A 6,000-nucleotide genomic window follows, 5' to 3' on the forward strand; every position below is an offset into this window, starting at 1 on the left:
TATTTTTTGGCGCGTAATTAGGACTCCCATTAACTATGGGAACATTGGGTGTGTTTTGCGTGCCAAAGAATTGACCCAACGCCTCTTTTTTTCCGCAACGCGTTTTTTAACAACGCTCATGTAAAAAAGCGCATTGTATGTACTAACTGCACGCTTTACCATTGATGTAAATGGGAAGCTTAATCAAGCCTTTTTTTACGTGTTTTTGGCAACATAAAATGCGCCATAAACCACGTAAAATACACACCGTGTGAACCTGTCAACTTAAAAGTCATTAACCAAAGGGTCTTGCCTCTTGACTTTCATCATTCTTAGCCTTTTGGTGTATCCTATAGCTTCTGCTAACTGTCATTTGTAAAATCACTCCCAAAATGGGAGCTGGCAACTGCTTGACAATATGAAGACACCTCTTCCTGGCTTGTAGCCAAAAATAAGGAGGGAGGGTGAGACATTTACAGCAGCCGTGAGTCAGGTTGCTTTACCTGATTCATCTTGTTGTAATTCTGGTGGCCAAAATTGGAAAACATGTCAAATTATTATTGAATTATTTAATTTTTAATACTTCCTACCTTGTGGAAAAAAAAAAAAAGAAACACAAAAAAATGTTAAAAAAATAAGTAACATGCTTAAAATTTTTTTTACATTTGCGACACATTCTCTTTAAGGAGCAGTCCTGGAGTTGGGAGCTGACCTTTGTACGTGGACAGATAGTTGGTGACTGGGGTTAGTCTGAGTTTATGGCTGAACTATGATTTATTTATTTATTTATTTGACAGACTGATATGTTGAGTTAAAACTATTTATATTATCTTTTAAAGGGTTGACCCAGTATTAAATTTTAGATCAGTATAATTCATCATTAAAATTTAAATCGATTTTGTTTTGTTATTTACATTATGTTACAAAAATTATCCAGTTGCAAGATATTCCATTTACTTCAATATTATGGCGCCCCCTGGTGTTCAATCTGTATAGTAATATACACGTCCTCTGAACTGAATGAGGAAGGACGCACATGCTCAATTCCACTCTCCAACTGCCACCAGCCAATAGAAAATGTTTTCTCTGCTTGTTAGGGCCGGTTCACACCTGCACTTGACATTCCATTGTTCTGCTCCGTTACCCATAGCAACCAATCAGATTCCACCTTTTATATTGCAGAGGTCCTTTGGAAGATTAAAGTAGAAAATATATTGGTTGCCATGGGCAACTACTCCACTTTCCTTTGAACCAGTTTTGATAAACCTCACCGAAGGCCACACGTTTACTACATAAGGACTCTATGGGCATTTTTAATTGATATGGGTAGATTTTAATGTTTGTTTGTGAGTAATATTAAAACTATGTTTATGCCCTTTGAAGCTGGGATGGCATGCTGCGCTATGATATCTGGATTGTCAGTTGGCAGTTCCTCTAAGATTGTCTTTTGAGTCCTGTTCCAGAGATCCCAGTAGCTGAACAGCTCTGCTAGCATTTATCCGGCTGATCTCCAGGATGAAGGAGTGTCTGTCCCTTTGTAATGATACCTTTGCGGTACCGAGCACACCAGATACTGAATACTTTGTGAAACATAAATAATACTGCAATGTTTCTTTTACTTTTATGCTAAAGCCATTTAATATAAGTTTTTACAGCCTTTATATATTGTCTACACATATACAATTGCCAGTGACATTACACATATAACACAATTTTAAAAAGATAGGATAGGAACTTTTTTTTCATTATTTGATTGGATGAGGTATCAGTAGGTATGAAGGTGCCCTTGAGCTTCATGGGCTCATGTGAAAATTGCATAACATATATTATTCTCTCTTCTGCAGGACACAATCAAGGATTTGTATTTATTTTTTTTATAGCTCATGCTGCCACCTAGTGGCAAATATAATTATCATCACAAATTAATTTTTTGCTTCCATGGTCATAAAATATAGCAAGATACATAAAGATGAACATATGCATAAGGTTATGCAGGTATACACTATTCTGTTCTTTATTCTTTCTTCAATGCTGTATAATTGAAAGTTTATGAACTGCACATAATGGAGGAGATGTATTAAATCTGGTGCAAAATAAAAGTGGAGTAGTTACCCATGGCAACCAATCAATCAGATTCCACCTCTCATTTTTCAGAGGCCTTTTGGAAACTGAAAGCAGCATTGGTTGGAATGTGCAACTACTCCACTTTTCTTTTGCATAAGTTTTATGTTTAATTTGTTTTTATTAAGATAATACGTGAAGCTCATATTAACATAACATTAAAAACATTTGAAAAGAGAACAGCAAGATCTTTTACACCAGTTTTTTTATATTCCTCCCAATGTATAGATATTTGAGTACCTCTTGAGAAAGCGATTAAACGCAAAACGCGTGTCGGGGCGCTACACTTGGGCACACGGTCTACTTAGCACATATGGGTAACTCATTTCATTAGGATTTTCTATCTACTCTAATATTTTATCATATATTGTCTTTGTATGTTGTATTGTTTTTGTATAATATATACTGTAAATGGGAGTTAAAACTGTAAATCAACTGTAAACCAATTTCCCTTTGGCGATAAATAAAGTATCTATCTATCTATCTATCTATCTATCTATCTATCTATCTATTATCTATCTATCAATCTATCTATCTAAAAGGAGGTGGGGTTACCATTTTATATATACAGTATATATATATATATATATATATATATATATATATATATATATACTTTTTGATAGGATGCCAGACTATTGCAGTCAATTTTGGCTGTTTTAGTACATTTACTCCTTTGATGCCATTTTTCTCATGTGGATATATATCAAAATTCATTAAATATTATTCTATACCCATTGTGCATTCTTTTGCGGACATGGAATACACCATTGTTTCGCACTGTATTAAACATCTACGTGTAGCCCATGTATAGCTGTATATTAATGGGATCCTCTGTTATTTTATCCTGTATGTTTTGTATAATAAAAGATTTGATATTTTTCCTATTTATACTAAATAGTGCATGACTCCTTGTTTCTCTTGTGTCTACAAATTATTCTGTGGAGTTTCTATTTGTCACTTTCAATAATTTTGGAGGTGAGATACACTTTTTTGAATCACCTAGCCAAAGTGTTACTTGCTCTGGGAGATATATGTTTACAATGTATAGATGAGTTGTATCTTACACTATGGGGGGAATTTATTAACTTTTCTCTGCCAGTTTTCAATAATAGAAAAGTTGCAAACTACACAAAAGTCACAATTGAAACTTATGTGCCATGTTTTTTGCCGCTCACAGAGCTCTTCTTATAAGTAGGTGGAGCTTAGCAATAGGGGTGGGGACACTTGCAGCCCAACAAATTCATCATAATGTACTTCAGAAACTGGTGTAAATTGATGCGCAAATACACCTTAGCTCATGACTGGCATAGCTTTCCCATTCTGGTGCATGGACGGCCAGAGATGCATGCGCCTAATTTATTAAGAGGTGTGCGCCTCTAAATAAAATAGGCGTATTTTACTCCAACTTTCTTTATATTGAAACACAGTCTTAATAAATTCCCCCTATGTCTCAGAGCTTTGTTATTTAGTTCTCTTAGATTAGCAAATGTAAGGGATTATGTCAAATTTTGCTTCTATGTGTTGTCAGTTAGACATGATATAAAAGTCTGATTGGTGATGGTCTAGCTGCTTGGACCCCATGCAATTTACCTACAGGAGCGTAACCCATAGCCCCCTAACCAGATTGGACCCACCCCACCCTCTTCCGATCGCACAAAAAAAAATAATAATAAATTTACTCACTGCTCCACTCAGTCTGCCACATCAAGCCACAGCGCATACAAGGTCCTGAAGCCGGGCAGTGCCAGGACATCACAGGTGACGTAGTGCTTGATCTCGTTGTGTGCTGTGTCGCATACCTGGTGTCACGACCTTGTATGAGCCATGGCACAGACCTTTGCTGGGTCCCGATATGGCAGCCTGAGGGTAGCTGGGACAGGCCCGGTCATGGTTGCACCCCCTGCAACCCCGTTTGCTACACTGAAAGCCATGCTATGACTATGCATGAATGAAATGGTGCTGATCATGTTCCTGTGCATGTGTGGTCATTTTAGGCTTTTAGTCCAGCTTCTTATATACATTTTAAAGCCGATGGTTGACTCTTCAGATTTTTGCTTTTATGTTGATGCATTTACAATCAATAAAGAAGCATGATGATCATTCTAGTGGTAACTTTGACTCATGTATTTAGTGTACCACAAAGTATGACTAGGTGGAGCCTCACAACCTAGTATGCAGTCCTGGTGCACATTTATAGCCATTCAAATCAAAAATAAAATTTTAAGAACAATTTAAGAGTTCTCCTTTTTTAGAGAATGATTGCAGCCCCTCTCTATGAGGACTATGATGGATGAAGATGGGAAGCTGAGGTCAGCAATACAACAGAAATCTTTCGTTTCTTCATACTGATTGTACAGTACCTCAAGTTTGGAAGCAAAGATGTTAATATATTATATATTAACGGTGACCACAATGTGAGTCAGGAGGACTCCCAAACCCTGATGCCAAACAAACGTTCATTGAAACATTCCTGGATTTCTGGCATTGTCCTGGAACTTAACACAAACGTGATCCTTTAGCTTACTTTTCTTCTCCAATAGTGACCTCTGCAATGCCGATTCCCGCTAGCGGAGAAATGCAGGACCGTGGAGGAGATCAATGTGTTTTATTGGGCACAATGGTGAGGGCACAATAGTGGGGAATAGTTGGCACCACTCTAGATACTCTGTGTTCCTAGTGAGTGTATAATTTGCTGTGAGAGGTACTATTTTTAACAATTCAGTTGAGTAATTTGCATCACTAGCACAGGCTGAGAACACAGGGTTGGTTTAAGGTTGTAACTACGCTTGGCTTTGTAGTTGTAGTCAAGATAATAAGAGGTTGGGTTAGATATGTTCTTACATCTGAACATTTTTCGATGCCTCTTTCTTTTATGCTTCCATAATTAAGGCTTCTGAATGGCAGCGAGCCAGTACTGTAGCTCCCAAAAGACAGTTAGCTGGGCATCCATGTTATAGTATACTATTTATCTTCAAATCGGGGGTAAATATAAAAAACTGTATCTCCTATTTTGCATAAAAAACCTTAAGGGTATGTTTAAACGGAAGAATTTTGCAGGCGGAATCCGCCAGGGATTCCGCTGCAAAATTCCGCCCTCCATTCATTTCAATGGGAGACAGACGCTTCTTTTTCCAACCAGCTTATTATTTCAACTAGCGGGAAAAAGAAGCGTCCTGCTTGATCTTCGGGGGAATTCCACCTGAAGCTCGTATTGATGTCAATGGGAGGGAGGAATCTTCCTTCCATTGGCAGGAATAGTTCTGCGGCAGGACCCACCACGCAAATCCGCCATATGAACTAGCCCTAAATGCTCCCAAGAGCACTATGCTACTATGCATGCATAGTGTGAGTTCTGAGTCTAGCTTATTTGTGAGCTGCGGACCTTCCCCTGCCCACCAGCCTTTGATTATCAGCTTATGTGTACATTACCTTATATATGTACATTACCTTATATACCTTTATGGGGTTTTTACAGGACGTTGATGTCCATAGGATTTACCATCAATATCACAAATGTATGACACAGCTGTATATGGTAAACAATGAAGGGTGCGACCGCCGTGGCCCCTTCAGTGATATGATCTATGGGGGTGTCAGGAGTAGATCCCCCATCGATTTTATATCGGTGGCCTATCCTAAGGTTAAGTCCCCAAAAAACACCTTTAACAGGTAAATAACTACGTTATTTCTCATTTATTCGGGTAAGGCCTCATGCACACGACCGTAATTTTTCCCACCCGTAAATACTGGCGTAAATACGGGTCTGGTGTCACACGTATTCGACCAGTATTCCACCCGTATTTACGGGCACGTTTTCGATGCAAAATTGCACTGCAGTAATCGGCAGCCCCTTCTCTCTATCAGTGCAGGATAGAGAGAAGGGGCAGCCCTTTCCGA

This window comes from Rhinoderma darwinii, chromosome 1 (assembly GCF_050947455.1).
Source record: "Rhinoderma darwinii isolate aRhiDar2 chromosome 1, aRhiDar2.hap1, whole genome shotgun sequence".
Taxonomy (NCBI): Eukaryota; Metazoa; Chordata; class Amphibia; order Anura; family Rhinodermatidae; genus Rhinoderma; species Rhinoderma darwinii.